Source organism: Microtus pennsylvanicus, chromosome 14, assembly GCF_037038515.1.
Source record: "Microtus pennsylvanicus isolate mMicPen1 chromosome 14, mMicPen1.hap1, whole genome shotgun sequence".
Taxonomy (NCBI): domain Eukaryota; kingdom Metazoa; phylum Chordata; class Mammalia; order Rodentia; family Cricetidae; genus Microtus; species Microtus pennsylvanicus.
Window position 1 is genome coordinate 66625747 of NC_134592.1, and position 19410 is coordinate 66645156.

Below are 19410 nucleotides of genomic sequence, written 5' to 3' on the forward strand. Positions count from 1 at the left end.
TAAAATAAAAACACTGATCTTAAATGTAAGCCATAGTTTTAAAAGGAAAACTGTTTTTCTCTCCAGTTAGGAGGTTCTAGTTTATATTAATAACTATTGTGTGCTGTTCCTAATCGACATTCTACAGTAACTGAGGGCATATTATCAGCACGTCACCACCCTGTAAACTTTCCTAGTATAGCAGTCATATCAATTTATTTGTTGATACTCGACATTTCTTTTGTGTTAGTATCGGCAGTTTCTAATTAAATCCTAGCTGGTTTTGACAATGTGGAAGGTAATTGCTATGAAGTCTTTAAAATGAAAGGACAAGCTGTGTTAATTTCGACAAAAGGAAAATATGGAACTTGTTAATTCATTGTGGTTCCCAAGCACAGATTTTCCGACCTGATGAATCGCTATCACACAGAAGCTGACATTAGAATTCATCAGTCAGACACGCTCATACATCACTATGAGTTTCAGCACAACGGATAGAGCTCTGTGAGACTCAGCTATTTATCAAAAATTTAAGAGCTGAAATATGACCTATTAGGATGCAGTTACTGTATCGGTCAGCAGGAAATTAAGCGTGTGTCTTGTGTTTCTCTTCAGTTTACCTTCACGAGGAACTATTGCACTCACAGATAAAGCTTACACCATGTTTCAAGTGTCACATAACTTTGAAAATTGTCATAAAATAAGCACCATTAATAAATAAGTAGAAGGCATATTAATGAAATTTTGTCACCAAAAAAAAAATCAATGCAGGTACATAAAGCATGCCATGATTTTATTTAAGTCTTAATTCAATGTATCGTCAGGGAAGAAAATAATTTTCCTTCAGTAATGAGAATAGTATTTAATATTTCCTATATAACCTCCCAAACAATCACAAAATTAAATGAGGATTAGTCAAATATAATTTACAGGTGAACTGTACCATATAGAATCACCTGTTACAATGGAGTTTACCTAAGGGAAGAAAATTCTAAAGTTTATCCCTTCACAAATACCAACTTATGTACTTACCTATATGGAATAAAAGAATCTCTTGCAAAAATTATTTGAATAGAAGAACATAATCTCACAATTTTTAGTACAAACTCAAAATTTTCTTAAAATAAGAATCATGCTATAACAATGCAAAAACTACAGTCATGATTATGATTGTGTAATGAAGTTTGATTATCCTGCATACACAAAACTGGTACCATTACATAAGAGATGAAAATTTCCTATTAACTAATAAGAGTCTAGCTGTCCTAAAATCAGAGTATAATACTTTATATGTGCCAAGATGCTGACCGAGATAACTTTATGTGCTATCAGTTGTTTCAGTGTGTAACGCATACACTTCCAGAGAGGACAGGATTTTGAAGGGATAGTAAGTAACTATTACGACTGGAATATTACACTAAGCTGTTTCCATTATCTTGGAGGGCAATCCTGCAACCTCTTGAAAAGCTAACTGTAAATGGCACGGCACGGCAGGACGGTGACAGCCTTATACACCCGTTTACTGAGTCTCCTGGCTACAAGCATTGATCTGCACTATTAGTTTATGGGAAGCCACTCTATGATGCCCTCACAGTGATGACATCAACTCAACATGCAGTTTCACAATGAAAACTTATCGCCAAGTGATGCATGACTATATGGAAAAGCAGTATAAAGACAAACACTACTAACAAAGTCAAGAACCTATAATGCATAATAAAGCTTTGATATATTACTAGTTTCCCTAGGAAGAATAAAATGGAGTTTTGAGGTAGACAGATAGATGAATATATGAGAGATAAATATGCATTATAATTATACAAATGTTTGAGATTTTATTCTAGTTAGACAGCAAAATTTTAATCCAACTATGAATCAGAATAAACTTAAAATGATTATTACTCAGTATATTCATTTACTTACATATTGTGCATTCTCAGGAAATACTTATTGGATGGCTATTCATCTTAGAAAAAACACTGAACAGCAAAAGTTCCCCTGAACAGAGAGATCTATATTCTACATTTTCTCTAACATTTTCTCTACCAAGTTTTCACAATATTTATCAACTGCGATTCTTAGTGGCACCACAGCACCGGTTTGCAATTTTACATACTCACACCACAGAACTTTTAAGCTCAAAATATCTTACTTATAGAAATATGTTAATATAAGGACTTGTTAAAATATATTAGTGATTTTATTCTCTTTATTATTAAAACTAGCCTAATACTAGTTTAATAGGATTAAATAGAGAATCCTATTTATTTACCATAGATCATTTCTAACCATAGAAACATCTTTTGCTTTTTTTACTTCACTGAGGGAATTTGGTTATTCTAGCAAATGTGAAGTTAAATTCAAGAAAGTAATTTAGCACTGACCAAATGTTTATATCTCCTTCAAGGAGAGTCACCTGACTCTGAAAAGATCTCTCACCTACTCTTAACAGATCTGCCAAGAAGTGATCCAGGAAAAACTTAAATTCCTTCTATTAACATGTCAGATAAACAATATTCAGAACTGTTGATTTTTAATCTGTCAATTGCAAAATTAACAATAATATACCAAAGTTTAAAGGTTTAAGTTTGCTATAGATGGACAAGATTCCAACAAAAGTCCCGGTAAGTGTTATAAAAAGCAGTGAAAACCTCCAATTGTATTTATCACCATTCAAGACATCTAGCTCTTCATTCCAATGTCTGCTTTTCTAGAATATATGGAAAATTAATAGAAAGTAATTTCTGTACTGGAATTTTCATGACATAATAACATCGTTTTCATTTCAAGGGATAATGGCATTTGTAGGTGTCACAAAGCCTTATGAGTTTGCCTTTTCTAACTGATGTATTTTTATAAAATCATAGCATTATGTGACCATGGTAAAGAACAAGCAAAGTTCTCATTAAAGTATTCATTATAGTGTCTGAGATTGCCCATTCAAAAATTCAATTGACTTGTTCACATGTAGCATTTAATAACCTGTGGTACAAATAGCGGAGTAAGCTGGGGGCATAGCTTGACTTTCCTAATCCTCACACTGAGGAAATCAGAGTATAATATAAATAGCTTCCTGGTATTTGGATATCAGTCTCCAAGCTGGGAGAGACAGAATTTGTTCTTAAACTATTAGAAGTGACATTGTTAAAATAACATAACCAAATGCCAAAGAAATTCTTCAAAAGTATATGACACAATATTACCATTTATTATTGGGACTGAATTGAAGTCAGAAACTTAAAATAAACGCATCCTTCATAGTTACAAAGAAAAAAACTTACAAGCAGTAAGAAGCAAAAATTTCTATCTGCAAAATAACATAAAATTGGCTTCTCATTCCTGTCTGCTACTCAGTTAATCAAAACACTAGCATTTTGGTACGTAATGTTTCATAGAAGAACACTTATTTTATGAAGATTCCAAAACCTGCTTTTATTCAATAGCATCAGCAAATCAACTGAGGTTTGTGTGTGCAATAAAGCACAGTCTCCCAGTCTCTCGAAAGGCATGCACACTAAGAAGCACAAGCCTCACCTCTCTCTTATATTAACATTCATTCATATCAACAGAAATTGAGTATTTATAGCATAAGAAATACCTATATTAAAAAATTGTATGGGGTAGAAGGGACTAGATTTTCTTTCAACATGAGCCTCAATCCAGAACTGTTCCTGAAGTAACTAGTTAATAGTGCAGATATTGTACTATAAGTGATAAAATATCACTTCAAAAATGTTACTATTCATATTAACGTGGAAAGACAGAGAAAAACAAGGAAACATTTACCAACAATAAATATCAGGCTCAAAATGGGCAATGGTTTTTAAGAAGTTACACCAGGCTTAAGAAAAAGAACATGAGGAAAATGAACTTCCTAACAAGGAGACAAGAATATAATAGACATTTCTTTCTCCCTCTGATGTGGGATTCCCCTCTGAATGCCATGAATATGTTTTATTATCATTGGTTAATAAAGAAGCTATTTCAGCCGATAGCAGGTCTGTAAGTGACATAGAGAGAGAGTAGGCGGAGTCAGAGAGATGTCATGTAGTTGCTAAAGGAGAAAAAAGCCAACCACAGCCAGAATCTTATCAATCGGCCACACCCTCATGGTAATACACAGATTAATAAAAATGGGTTAATTTAATATGTAAGAGCTAGCTAGAAATATGCCTAAGCTATTGGTTAAACAGTTTTGTAATTAATATAGTTTCTGTATTATTATTCATGTCTGGGCAGCTAGGAAATGAATGAGCAGCTTCTTCTCAAACCAGCTCTCTCTCAGAGAGACTATTTTAACCCCTTTAAATAAAATCAATCTATTGTATACTTGTATAGATGACTAATTTGCTCATGCAGTATTAATATCCCCATTTTGTATTCTATGTTACCACTATGAATATAGTGTCAAAGAAGTTAGTTTTCATCCTAAACAAAATGGGAAACATAAAAACAAAAAGATACACCAAGTATGAGAAATAAAAATACCCATGTCTACCTAAGCATGGCATAGTCCATGAAAATGGGTGATTTGGGAGATGGAAACATGGGGATGTAGCTCAATGGCACAGCACAGCACTTGCCTGGCATAAACCAATCCCCAATCAATACCATAAAAAATGGAATAATTAGAACTTTTAATTATTACATCTAACAACCTTTAACAACAGGTTCTTTTAAAATATTCCAATCTCAATTTTGCATCAGAACATAAGAACAAAGGTTGCTGGATTTCTTTGACCACAATCAAAAAAGGCTGACAAAAAGAAAAAAAAGGACCTTCCAGCTTCCTGCCTAAAGGCAGATTCCTTGACCACCAGTCAAGAAACACTGGGACACCAACAGGTTAGGGTTAGAAGTCACTGCTCTGGCCGTCTGGCACTGCTGGCGACTTCTGGTCTGAAGTAACCTTCCGGCTCTCAGGAGAGCATGTTGATGAACTATGTGCTATTGTTCTAGAGAGAACATTGGTACTGAATGCACTTCAGATGACACAGATTGTTCAGTGATAGATGGCATAGCAAAAACTTAAATAAAAACCAATGTGTCCATGTGATTAAGGCCTGCAAGTGACCATTTAATAGAAAGTTAGTCATCCAAAACTGACAGTCAAAGAAAGGAGGTGGCTGTTTAAAACAAATATTTTCATAAATAAAGATATCCTGTTACATTAAGCAGGGATGGGAGGATAATTTTACGTCTACAAAGTTTGTCAGCGTTCAGCAATTATTCATTATGAATGCCCGAAAGTTACCACGCTCAGAACTTGTCTCATTCTCAGTGATTTCTTTCCACCTTGGTTTACGTCATTGCCATTTCCTTTCGTTGGGACTTCTAAGAAGCTTGCTGAGAACCAGTAGCAGCACCATGCTGTAAAACTTCATTTGTAGCATATCATATAAAGAAATGGGTTTCATTATGGAATTTACATGCATGGTCAGCTTAGCTGAATCTCCACCATGCCCACCAAGCAAATATTTTAAGCAGAGAAACAAGTCATAGTTCATGTCACCTGCATGTGTGTATTATCCATTTACTATTTACTGGGATATACGTACTAGAAATGATATCAGCTACTAGCCTTTCAGAGAGATGCCACGGCAAATCCTTTGACATTGAAAAAAACTTCCAGCGAAGAAGTAGATACTAATGAATTAATCTGGAGGGTCCAATACATTAAAATAGTATCATAGTAATTACAGAAGTTATAGGAACAGCTAATAGGCATTGAGGAGTATAGAGCCTTCTAAAGGAGTCTCAAGGGTGGCAAATACACATTGTTTTATGTAATCACCCACTAGAGAAGAGGAGGCTAGACATGGCTTGAAAGTCGTAACAGGCTGAAATATTTAAAAACCATCAGAATACTGAGCGACTGGAACAAAGTTCTAAAGAAAGGAAGAGCGAGAACCAGCTAGAGACAACACAGACACTGGAGCAGGCCAGGCTGGATCTGGTGCTAACCAGAGGGAAAATTAGGGTAGCAGAGGAAAAGGAGCCAGGTTAAAGCCATCAGGACTACTTTACACAGGTACAAAGACCTTCTTAGGTTTTTCCTAATCTGACACCACACAGACACATGTATCTCCTCAGGTTATGCATCTGTAATCTGTGTTAGGACAGACCAGGATTTTAGGAGCAACTAATTTCAAATTTGTTTTCAAAGTGCATCCCCTTTGAAAATATCAAAACATCGCTGTGGCTCTCTATTGCCTCAGCAAAGCAAATGAGTGAAGTAGAGCCTAGACATTCTGGGAGGTTTGTACAGAAAACCTCAAATATAATGTAAATTTGTGGCATATAGCCTTGAATGTAAGTGTGACATAATTCATTTTCGACTACCAGTTGCTTTTCCCTTTTAAATTTTCACAAACGTGTTACATGGGGCTCAGTAAGTACCTAAGTCTAAGAACAGGCAGAGGCAAAGGCTTGGCAGCCCCCCAGTCCGTGCCCGCACTCTGTGAAGCACACAGTTACAATTTCTGGGTGTCACGGGTTCATGTTCTATCATGTGTTTAGATGGGGTGCTTAGGTCATACTACCTTAACATGCACAGCAGGTATGCGGCTAGCACCCACATCTTCTATGCTCTTTGGATAGTGTTCTTGGTTAATAAGAAAAGCTCATCTATATACAGCTATGGAATACAGAGCTTCCCGAACTCTCATCTTGCTGCTCCTTTATACCTGTGGTAGTTTTATATGACTCAGATAGGAATAAAACATTTATTGATAATAAAGCATGAGGAATTCATCTCAAAACAATTCATTGGTATGTATATATTTTTCCACTTAGGAAGATGAAATATTTGCATACTAATGAGATGGGTATGATTGCTGACTTTTATATGACTTATAAATTGCATAGTTCAAAATGACTAATACTTAAGATACAGTATCTTCAACATTTTTCAGCAGTCATCAGTATTTTGATTTTATAACTGTCAATACTGAGAAGCCTGCTTTGCATAAATACATAGGACAAAAGGTAGAAGTATGCCTAGGGCCAACTCAGAGATTGTGCAAAGTCAGTCCTAATCATAAGACAAAATTCATTTAATGACAATTTATATAACTTGAATCAACAATTCAAATGGAATTGTTTTTACCAAACAAGCATTCCAATGCAATATAATCCAAAGATATAACAATTTAATATTTATATGCTGAGGGATGATATTAAGGTGAGACTGAAATTATTTGTTTTTATAATGAAACCATTAGGTTTTGATATGGTGTATACTATACACCACATTATGTTTTAATATAATGTTTTAATTATTATTTAATATATATTGATTAATATTTAATATAATTAAAATTTAATATATATGTTTTAATCTGAGCCAAGGTGCTTCAGGCAATGTGAGCTGATTCCACAGAGTATATTCTGTGTACTGGAAACAAACCTAACAGAAGCAACAAGCATGGCCACTGCCCAGACTCCCTGAACTCATCTGGAACATGATTTCGAATTCATTTGTGATCACTGCTAATTTATAAAAGTTATACTCCTCACAAGTTTTGTGAAGTCCTGCATTCATTTACACAATTCCCACATGAGGTTCTGACCAAGAGTTTAAGACGCTGGGGTCAGAACTGGAGCGATGGCTCAGGAGTTAAGAGCACTGGCTTCTCTTCCAGAGGACCCAAGTTTAATTCCCCAGTACTGGCTCTAATCCAATTTCAGGAGATCGAACCCCGACTTCTGGCCTCCAACATTACTATACATACACGTGCTGTACAGACATAGATGCAGGCAAAATACCTGTATATGTTCTAAAACAAAAGTAAACAAATACAAAAAATAAAATTAAGATAAGAATCTAAGATCAAAAACATAATTAAATTATTAAAAAAGTATATTACATCACAGCAATTTAAGCCTTAATGCGAAAGACACAAATTAAACTATTGGGTTACATCTTCTGTTATGGAAAGCAAAACTCTAAAAATCCTTTTCCTACCCATTTTTCTCAAAAGTGCTTTAGGTAACTGTGATATTAATGTATTAACAGAGTTAATTTCAGTTCTTTAAGAATATTTCTTTTGAAAAATTCGTGAGGATTTTCACCTGAAGCAAAGGACCAAATCCCAAAAAGAAAAATAAATTTGGTAAAGCAGATCCACTTTCGTTAATATTTAAATGCTGACAGCTGAGTATCTGGTACCCAGAGGCAGATCCTTAGTTTATTGAAGAAGACACCAAGTTGCCATGGCTCACGGATCTGTTCCAGTCATTAAGATACAGGTAACAGAAGAGAGTAAGACAGCCTTTCAGACAACATCCAAATGCAATAGCAGACTGAGCGGTTTTATAGTAAGAGGAAACCTGACCCAACATGAGGTCATATTGCTCAGGTCAACAGTTTCTCAGAGGACTACTTGAAACACCACGAAGAATATGTGCAAGTCACTTGTCCCAAAACACCATCTCGTTCTAAAAATAAAAATTAAAAAAGTCTAGTTTTAGCTACACTGAAGTGAGAACATATAAAATAGCAACATGTCTGTGAACCTGTGGTACCATGCTATGAGACCCAATGGTCTATGACTGGGGAGAAGAGGAGCTTTTGCGACGAAGGCTGTAGTTGGATGGGTCACCCTCCTGCCTCTGCTACAAATGCTTTGAAACTATAGATATGTGACACCACCCCTCCCAACCCACCTACCCATGATTTGGAAAAGAGTAAATTCTTAAAATTATGATGACATTCATAAGCTCCATTGTTTCCACACATCCAAAGGGCATGTTGGGATGTTTTTATATAATTAGTTACACAGGACATTTGATTACATTAGCCGTATCTGCTACCTCCTCAGCTGAGCAAGAAAATCACGGCCATCTCACCTTGCTTCTGATATCTCACAGCAAAGGAGTATCCCGTCAGATTAAAATTATAATCATAAACTCACAAGCTCATTGGACCTTCTATTGCCCCCAAATAAATGCTGTCTAACAACTGTGAGCCCCTTTCTCGGTGGCAAGGGCCCAACAATAAATATTGATCAATACTGGGAAAAGCCAACCTGTGATCTTAAACACAAGGGCTGGAGAAGGCTCTCCTGAACTTGGAATACCAAGTCTATTAACATAATGTCACATTATTAACTTAAAATATATTACTTAAGGGCCAGACATGATGGAATAGTGTTCCTTTAATCCCAGTACTTGAGAGTCAGAGGCAGGAAGATCTCTTTGAGTTTAAGGCCAGCCTGGACTATATAGCAAATTCCAGACAAGTCACAGATACACAGTAAGACACTTCTCAAAAAATACTTTAAAATCCAAAACAATTTTAACATTATTGTACCTTAATATGTTTATGCAAAAGAAACAGACAATTAGTACACAATTTAAGTACAAAAAGAAAAACCCAACCCCAATGTCAACTTACAAAAGCCTGCCATTCTAGCTATCCTATTTTTTTAAAGCTGGCAATAATTTGTGAAAAAGGAAGATTACTGATGGAAATATAAATTAGTACATTTATAGAAAATACTATGGGGAGTCCTAAAATAGCCACTTCTATAAAAACCATAGGGCCCAGTTGTGCCTTGTCCCGACTGAAAGGAAACCAAGTCAATCTTAAAGAAAGATGGAGACATACCGATGCTTACTGTGGCACCATCCACTAGAGACAAGCGGCAGTCAGTCGTGGTGCTTATCAGCACACAGATGGATCAGGAAAATGCGGTATATATACATAAGGGAGTAGCTCTCTTCTACAAAGAATATGGGATTGTGTCCTTTGCAGGAAAATGGGCATACCAGAGGTTACACAGTTAAGTGAAATGAACGAGACAAACCAGTTTCACGTGTTTTCTTTTGGATGTGGAAAGTAGGATTTAAAAAAAATGCATCCTAAAAATAGTAGCAGAGGGAGCATCTAGGTTCAGGTGAAGGCACAGAGGAGGGGTATAAGGAGAGGATGTGGAGAGGTAGTTGGGGTGGTGGAAAGAATCAAAGTATAACATATGTATGTGTGGAGATGACCCAGAAAAGCCCACTGGCAGGTACAAATGCAACAATTGCAGCTTTTAAAAATCTGCTACTCTGCCTTTGTCAAAGTTTATAATGCTGTCTCCCTCCACTATTTTCATTCAGTCCAAATTACAGCTGCCCACACTTTCCATCTGAACGGAGACCTGGGTGCTCACATGTCTTTCTCCAATTCAGCCCCTAACGCCCTGTGTTGTGAGCAGCAGTGGCTCAGTCCTCTGCCATCGGTCTACTATGTTTTTCTATGAAGAAACAAATTTGCCCTCTCATTCTGAACCATTTGTTTTCTCTAATCTTAATTTTTCTTGCTAGAGCAAACCAGAGAAGACATCTACCCTGCCCCCACAGGGCAGCCCGACAAATTGCTGATTATGCAGTCTTGTCCCTAACTTTTCATTGCTTCACAAGGAAGAAACCACAGCCCTAAAGCCACTGATGATTCTTGGATGTGATCCAAGACACAAGCCTGTCTTAAAGCGAGCCAGAAACTGAATGCCTTCCCCTCAAGCCTTCTCATTCACAATCTCTGTCTGCTGGGAGAGACATGCCATCTATATTCCTGTGCTGTTCTGAAAGGGAAGCAAGACAACTCTGGACAGTCAGGATATTTAATTATACCTGATTCCACACGACATGTTTAATATCAGCTTCACTAGCACGAGAATACGGTAAATGCTAAGCATCTGCACAGCCCTTTGGATGAGGAAAGTGCACTTGAGCTCAATGAAGAAGATGCTCTCGAGGACCACAACTTACATCATAGGTGAGAAACTCAAAGGAGGGAGTTAAAGCTGCACATCTCAACAGCAGAACCAAACTTTTAGTGACAACAGCAAGAGGGTTTGCTCACCACAAAAAGGCAAATTCACGGGTGTTAACTTTTAAACACCGACTGCAGTCCTTAAACACTGCCACTTGCTCTCCTTTTCCCATTAATGTCCCCTGCCTTTTTCATTTTCCCCTTCATCAAACTTGTATGGAAGCAGGGGTGGGCCACAGAAGGGCTGGACAGAAGAGGAGGAAGAGATATGACTACATTTGAATTAAAAATAAAATCAATTTGAAAACTTTTTCTCATTTATATTAATAACAAATTAATACAATTTTTTGAGACAAAACTATACGGGAGAGAGCAGGGAATGGCAGCATGCTGAGTCAACCAGCGCCACCAATTAACTATAATTCTTTCTGCTTGGTTTTGGGGTTTTCTGAGCATTGATACACCAATGGTAAACTTATTAGCAGAAGATGCAGAATCCCTGCTAGAAAGCTCATCTGATAGATGGCATACTTCCCCAGTTGAAGCCTGGCACCATCTCACACCTAGAAGCAGAAGCAGGACAGTTTCCCCTCATGTGTGCCATTGCCACAAGAGAAGGGAACTGTGAAAAGTGTGCCTGGTGACCACACTTCCTGAGGACCTCATTATTAAACTTGCTGACTGTCCAAATTGATAAAGATGTATCAGGGTTTCTGGGAGAATATAAATTAGAATAATTAAAGCTTGATTTGTTTTGGCATTTGACTTGTAAATGTTTTTAATCTATGTCTCACATTAAATAAATATAGCACACTGCAACCCACATACATTTCATGGAAATAATTAATCTTATCCTACACAAGGAATGCTAATGATTTCTACCCTTACTCTTCCCAACTCTGGCTTTCTCTTTTTCCCTCCCCTCTTTCTGTCTCTCTCTCTCCCTGAGTGTCTCTGTCTCTCTCTCTCTCTCTCTCTCTCTCTCTCTCTCTCTCTCTCTCTCTCTCTCTCTGTCTCTCTCTCTCTCTCCACTACCATCATGTTATAAGAGCAAATAGAACACAGTAAACATCTAATGTACAACTGTGGTAAGAAATAGACCCAAAATCAGGAATCATTGGTGGAACTGTCATTCAGCTATTTTTATGACAGTTAATTCAAAGCTTACTATTGTTCTTCTTCAGGAAGAATAAGAGAAACCATGGCACAGCTGTGAAGGGGTGTCATAGGAAAGGAAAGGGAACCATGAACCTGTTACATAAAGACCTCAGGAGCTAGGGAAATGGCTCCAACAGCAACATGCTTGATGGACCAGCTTGAGGACGTTAAATCCAGCACTCCTGTGGTGAGGTGACCATCAGGGAAGATAAATCAAGCACAGGTTTAAGCCAACAGAAAGTCTTCATTACCCTGCCAGGGACTAAGCTGGATGTTCAGGACCCATGTATAGCTGCAAGTCTTTCTTAGTGAGAGCTGCTGAGCCCCCAAATCACGTCCTGAGTTAACACACTTTAGTTAACAGGAAGGGAAACTATGAAGTAAAAAGAAGGTTAGTACATTTAGAGACTTTCAAAGAATTATGAACTTTGATGGACTTGGTCTTTGTCTTGTTTTGGAAGGCTTTGCTACCTATGTGCTAGGTTCCAAGACCAGAATGGTATTTCCATCACAGTGCCAATTGTGTTAAGACCTGAGGGCCTACTAAGGTCATTGGGGCACTTGCACATGTGAAAAGTGAAAGGAATGGCAGCCAATAGCTGGGAGGCAGAAACAAAGTTATCCCTGGGGTTTGGTTATCCTAGTCTCGCTAAATTATAATTAGCAATGAAGGCCTTTCATAGAGTAACAAACTACCACTGAAGTTTTCTGAAATATAGACATACATATAAAAGAAATGGAGTTACCTTACAATGAGGGATATAACACTTTAACTAGACAGCTTATGTTACCAAGAAAGATCTCCAGTGATGTGGGATACTCCTCTGTATGCTGTGAATACCACTGGTTAATAGAGAAACTGGCTTGGCCTGGTAGGACAGAGTAGAGTTAGGCAGAGAAAACTAAAGTCAATGCTGGGAGGAAGAAGGCTGAGTCAGGAGAAGCTATGAAGCCACTGCCACAGACAGACATGCTGAACCTTGCCAGTAAGCCATGAGCCTCGTGGCACAATATAAAATAATGGATTTGGGTTAATTCTAGATGTAAGAACTAGCTAGCGATATGCTTAACTAATTGGCCAAGCAGTGATTTAATTAATACAGTTTCTGTGTGGTTATTTTGGGAGTCTTGACAACTGGGAAATGAACAAGTGGCCTCCTACTACACTCCAGTACTAGGAACAGGTTACAACCTTTTAAGTCATTGGCCAAGGGGCTCCCATAGGTTCTCCTAAACATTACAAGCTATAGCCAATGTTATTGGTTACTCTTCACAACCTAACAGGAAGACTCTATTGCTGAAGACTTACTTATTAGTTTTGCTGAGTACTTATGTTACAGAATATGGAGTAGAAGTTTCCCTGCTGACAGATGTGCATAGTGCTGGAAGATGCTACACATAAACTAGGGGAGCAAAGAAATCATCGCTCCCACCTCCATATGAACGCTGTGACCTATGAGAAAAACTGTCATGTAAGATGCACTGGTGCAATAGTGTCACAGATGGAGGAGTCAACAGGCACTCTTTGGCTTTAAGGTCTACTCCATGAAATGGAACCATACATTACACCATTAATGTAGTCAGGAACCTGAGATTAGGTAGGTCATGGGCTGTAGGGGAGAAGCCTATTGTTCTCATTTCACTAAATGAGTATGACAACAAAATGACCTTTGGTGACATATTGCTATACCATATATCAGTGCATTACTCAACATCAGAGAAGCTTCTTCTTGTGGTAAATGAAAATCAAGGATGATACCTGAACCTCAGACATACCAATCCTTATTTATGCATTCTATGTTTACTTCATATATACATACTAATGATAAAGCTTAGTTGATACACAGATACATTAAGAGATTAACAATAATAATGCATCACGAAATTATTTTTAAATGTACAGCATTAACTATATGTAAATGTTCTCTCTCATTCGTCACAGATACTATATACTAGTTCTGTTCTCGAGATACACAGGAGATACAGTGTCTGGGAAGAAATGAGATGAATGACATAGGTTCTGTGACTTAATGTTGGGCCACTTTATGAGAAGCCTGGTGCGAAGACAGCCAGTATAGAACACAGAGCAGATACACTAGGGAAAGGGATGCTTCACATCCCTGCTGGCAGGAAGAGGTATGGCTCTACATGTCACTGTACTGCTGGGGACAGCACACACTATAGAACCTATCAACTGTGGTTTTTCTGGAATTTAATATTTTTGGAAAAGAGTTGACTAAAAAACGAATGAAAATTTGTTAAGAAATAAGGGATTCGTGTACATACACACCTATACCAAAGCTTAGTTTATAGATCAGGGACAGTTAAGCACCGACAGCAGCAATAATAAAAAGAACAACATACTGAAATAAGAATTGTTTAAAAGATATGACCGCTTTGCTTTTAGAAATTTTACACTTGGTAGTTTAACACAATAGCTGTCTGCAGGGAATCAAACCATGAAAAGTTAAATGAGGAAGAAAGGGGAACTGGCGTGTGTCTTTCTAGAGGAGATAATTCAACTTTCAACTCACTATATGCAATTATAAATTTAAAAACATGAAACCTCAATTAGTGATACACGAACCAAATCAAATTGATAATTGCCAGAAAGGTGTAGTGGGCCAGTTAAATGTCTAGGGGCAAGGGCTTGATGGAAAAATAGCAAATCTCCTCCACCTAGGTTCTCTCATACCATTTATACTACTAAACCAAGATAAAGTACCATCATTTTAACAATGACACATGCCATATACACATTACAGTAACAGGCGTGCTGGAAATTCCATGAAGATGTCACAGGAACAGACTCCACCTGTATGAATGGAAGTTCTCCAATGTTGACTATCCATCACCAACCGTCTAATCACAGGCAACCAGCATCATGATTTTCCATCACACTTTGTAAGAGCAAAGCTTACACACAACATTTACATCCGGTTTCATGTACTTAGATCAAAATTTTTTTCTATTTCACACTTTTAGACCACACTGCTCCAAGAAAAGGCAAATGTAGTCAAGCTTGATAAACCAGGAAGTAGTGCAAATGATACAAAAAAAAAATCATTGGGTTTGAGGGGTAAGGTTAATAAATCACATCTTCAGGCCGCCGCATGATGAAGGCCCACACTTGAAAGCAATTTGGTTTCCGAAGACCACGCGGGTTCCCGCAGTATTACCAACGAGCAACACAAACACATTTTATTTTGGTGAGACTTGAATGTGAATGAGATGAGGAATTTGACTTCTAAAAAGGAATCCCCCTAACTCCACTGAAATACAGATGGACTCACTGCACCTGTGTGAAATCCTCCTTTAAAATACAAAACAGCATTATTTTCTCTCCTTTCACTTCTGACCATGGATTTAGAGAAGGTGGATAATGCTATGTTGCCTAGGGTAATCTGAATGCCTTTGTTCTACTGGAAGAAACAAGATCCCTTTCAGCTCAAGGTTTGCTGCTGCTTCTGTCTATTCAGCACGGGCACAACTAGAGTGAGGGCTGCATAAAGAACTAAGCAAAGGTGCTCACTCCCGGGGGTTTGGCAATTCTCCAGCACTGACATCCTCTGCCCTGTGTGAATTTAGGGCCACAGGATCAGAGTGCAGAGGGGAGGGGATCCTGGTCTGTATAGACCTGGTAGCTGCGTTTTATCGCATGGTTGTATAATTCACTGCTTTTCAGTCCATTCTAAATTTTAATAGCTGTCTCTCGAGAAGCAAAGTATCACTTGTTGTAAGGGAAGTGAAACTTACATACAAAATCCTATAAAATGACACGACTGAATCAAAGGAAGTTTGCAAGAAAAGCGAGTACACAGAAGATTAGAGACAATATTTTTAGAAACGCGTGTTCTTACTTTTAACATTTTCATTCTGCCTAAGTAATACTTGTTTCTCGTGAAAAAACAACTGAATTAAACACAATTTGGCCGTCCAGAGAACCCAAATGGCAGGGAAAATCACAAGTGTTTCTGCAAATGGATAATAAGCTACAACAATGGCCAAAGTGTGGATGAGATTGACACGTCTTTATTCTATCTGAATTTACCAAGGAACTAAAATGCTAGACGTTTTGAAAGATGCAAAGATGGACAGGTTATGCACTTCACCTGAATGAATTTGGAGAACTCTCTAGAGGTGTGTTGTGGGGACGTAAGGATAGCAACGAGTCAGTGTCCAGGCGGTGTTTGAGAAAAACCCAGGTAGTAGTAACTAACCTGAGCTCGATTTGCAAGCTGAACGTTTGCTTCCTTCAGAAAGTTGTATCTGTTTGTTTTCCTAAAAGATAACACCATGTCCTAACATGTCTTTGAGTAGAACAACACATCATCTTTTGAATTGAAGATCCTATTTTGACCTAAGATAGCAAAAACAATTATGAAGAAGTATTTTGCTTTTGGAAATTTGGTTCACCTTATAATTCCCTAACAAAAGGTAAAATAAGGATTATTCTTTCTTTGATAATATGGTCTAAGCTATGAGCATCAACAAAAATGGAATTTCTAAATTTATGCTCACAATTACCCAAGGGCAATCCAGTGCCTCTTCTACCAAGCCAGGTTCAATTAAGGTTCAGTATTCTACTTATGCTATTGTATTTGAGCTCAATGACTAGGAATGAAAGAAAAAAGAATTGAAGAAGAAGGGGGAGGGGAGAGGATGGGAAGTGAGAGTGAGCTGATAGTGGAGGAAAGGGAGGCAGAGGTAACGAGGGGGGAGAAGCAGAGGGGAGAGGAGAAGCAATGTCCAACCCCAAACAGTGAGAGTCAAGAGCCTGAAATGACTGAAGAGAAGAGCCAGAGAAGAGACCCTGCTGGGACAACAGAGAATGGAAAAGGAGACTCCAGGAAGCACAGATGGCTTCCTGCTCATTTGAAAGAATGGACTACTCTTCAAGGTGAAAGAAAACAAACAAGAACAAAAAGAGGGGCGGGGAGAAAGAGGAAGAGAGGGAAGGACTAAGGGAGGAAGGCAGGAAGAGACGGAAGGACAAAGGCAAGAAGGCAGGAAGAGAAGTTGGCGAACAGCTGTGGCATGAAATAGCAATGCTCTGGCTAGCAGGAACCTTTGGTGGCAAATATGGTGAGTTCAGCACCCAGGAGACCAAAGAATAGGAATGTCCTGCTTACACAATGCACCTCTAGGTTCTGATTGCTAAATGAAATTCTAAATAGATACGTATCTTTTAAAACACTAGATTTCGCTTACTACTACAGTGGTTATTGCATACACAATAAAAATGTGGAATGCAAACTATAAGGAACCTAAGAAAGATAATTGGCTAGAATTAAATAAGATTGCAAGGCCAAGCCATTTTGGCCAGATGGCTTTTTGCAATTTTGGAAATATCAAAACTCATAAATGTCACGGGGTATAAGAATTCAGAACATTCCCATCTGGTTAAAAACAAAGTGATTGTTCTGCATTCCTGGTGACAATGGTTCACACTGTTCTCTCAGATACTGTGCTGTTCAGTCTCTTAAGAAGAAAACTCTTATCTCTTAAAATGGCAATTATGCAACCACTTGGGTGCAAAGAAAATAAAAAATGTTTACCTCTGAGAGAGATGCTAGGGACAGTCTCGCCATACCTACTCTGCTTAAAAAGAATCTATGGGTTATCCTGTAGAACTCAGGTACTGACCAGTATAGCAGATTCATGTATCTATCTGAGCTGGAAGCTTCATCACTAGTTACTGCATCAGAACTGCCACTTTGAAGTGCAATGCTCTTCACCAAGGCATTACTATCCACAGCCATGGCACGGATGGGAAACGAAGAGGAAAAGAGACACAAATTAACAGCTCCCTTTCCCCTTTCATATTTGATACTTGAATTTCAAAGAATTAACTTTAAAGATATAATTTATCTGCTCAGAAATACTACACACTATATATTCACATTGCTCAGAAATAAAGAATTTTGTTCATTATATTCCTCCATATATAAATTTCCCTTCCAATCATTCAACAGATGGTTCTATCACATTTGTGTTAAATAAATAATAGTATACATTATGAATTATTAGAATTGATTTAGATAGTATGTTACAAGTGCATTTATTGTTTATGTTGTTTTGTATTCCTTATAAGGATCACTGCTGTCTCTCTGGTTCACTTCCTTACAGTTCGTGTCCCAACTCTACTGAACAAATCACAAAACATCTCTCTAGCCTACTACAATCTCCACCCGCTCTCTTTATCAGTACAGGCCCACCAGTCTTTCTGAAACACCTCTTTGGGAAGACGAGTGATACATGCACTCAGCAGAGTCAAGTGGGCCCAGACTAGCACAGAACTTTCAGTACTTCTGTGCATTGCTGACGTATCAGAGAGAAGCAGACATCAAAACTCACGGCACACAGAGGACCATCACGGGGAGAAAATGTAAATATTTATTAATATTAATATTTATTAATATTAATAAATCCTGACCATCACGGAAATGGCAGAGCAGAGATATGCCAGTATTTCACCTTCACTGTTTCAAGTGAAGGACGTGGACTTGGTTTAATATAAACATCTTTAATTATCCCCCAAATACATGGAAAAAAAAACTTTTCAGTTTCAGAAGCACCTGGGAGTCACTGTTAAACTATAAGATAGAAGTAGATCTGTATTTTAACAAGTCCGTAAGTGATACTAGTGACTTTGGGTTGGAAAAAAACAAACCCACAGTTTGATCACCAAGTTAAAATAAAGGCAGGGACAAAGGTCCTGTGTTTACTACATTTATGCTAAAATCTAATACTCATGTCAAGTGATGTTTTTATGCCTTTCCCATCACTTGGCCCTAAAATTTATACTTTGTTACCTGCTTTGGCCTAAATTCTTTTTTTCATAAATTTTAAAAAGGTAGTACCAGTTTAGCCATTAAGAATACAGACTTCTAGGTGCACATGTTACTATCTCCCAGGACTTGGATATGAGCTCCAAGTTAAACACAAGTTGAAATTCAGACGTAAATTTCATATTAAACTGTCTCGGAGAAAGCAAAATATGAAAAAAAATCAAATCTAACACTAACTGCAAAGAACATAAAATACAAGAGTCCTGTATCCCAACTGTCAGTTATCCCTCACCTGTCTCCCTCCTTACAGGTCCTGTAGTTGTTGCTTAACAGCAAACAGCTTATTTGAAGAAAAAAAAAAGGAAAAATAAAAAAGTTTCTTGCCACTTCATACTATCAGAATATGCTGTACAGACTCCCCAAGTTCAATCAACTGATACACATGTTGGGGGCGGGGGACAGAAAAAGTACAAGCCAGGTTAATTTTGATATTTCCTTTCCTGAGGAGACCACACAATTAGCATCTATTGTGAATTTACAAGGGTTCGGCTAGAGAAGAATTCATGTTACACAGAGGTTCCCGACACGATTAACAGAGATGGAGAAACTGGGCCAGTGTGCATGAGAACGCAAACTGTAGAGGTCATGGGTGTTAATGAGAAAAAGAGCATTTATTAGCTTTCAATTTAAAACATAAAGCCCTTCTCTCTCCATGGTTTA

General features: G+C 37.7%; 1 protein-coding gene across 4 annotated transcripts in view; it reads right to left on the reverse strand.

Annotated features, from left to right (window-relative positions):
- Immp2l (inner mitochondrial membrane peptidase subunit 2) overlaps positions 1-19410 on the reverse strand; it is an 807887-nt gene that overhangs the window by 429969 nt on the left and 358508 nt on the right. The window lies entirely within an intron of this gene.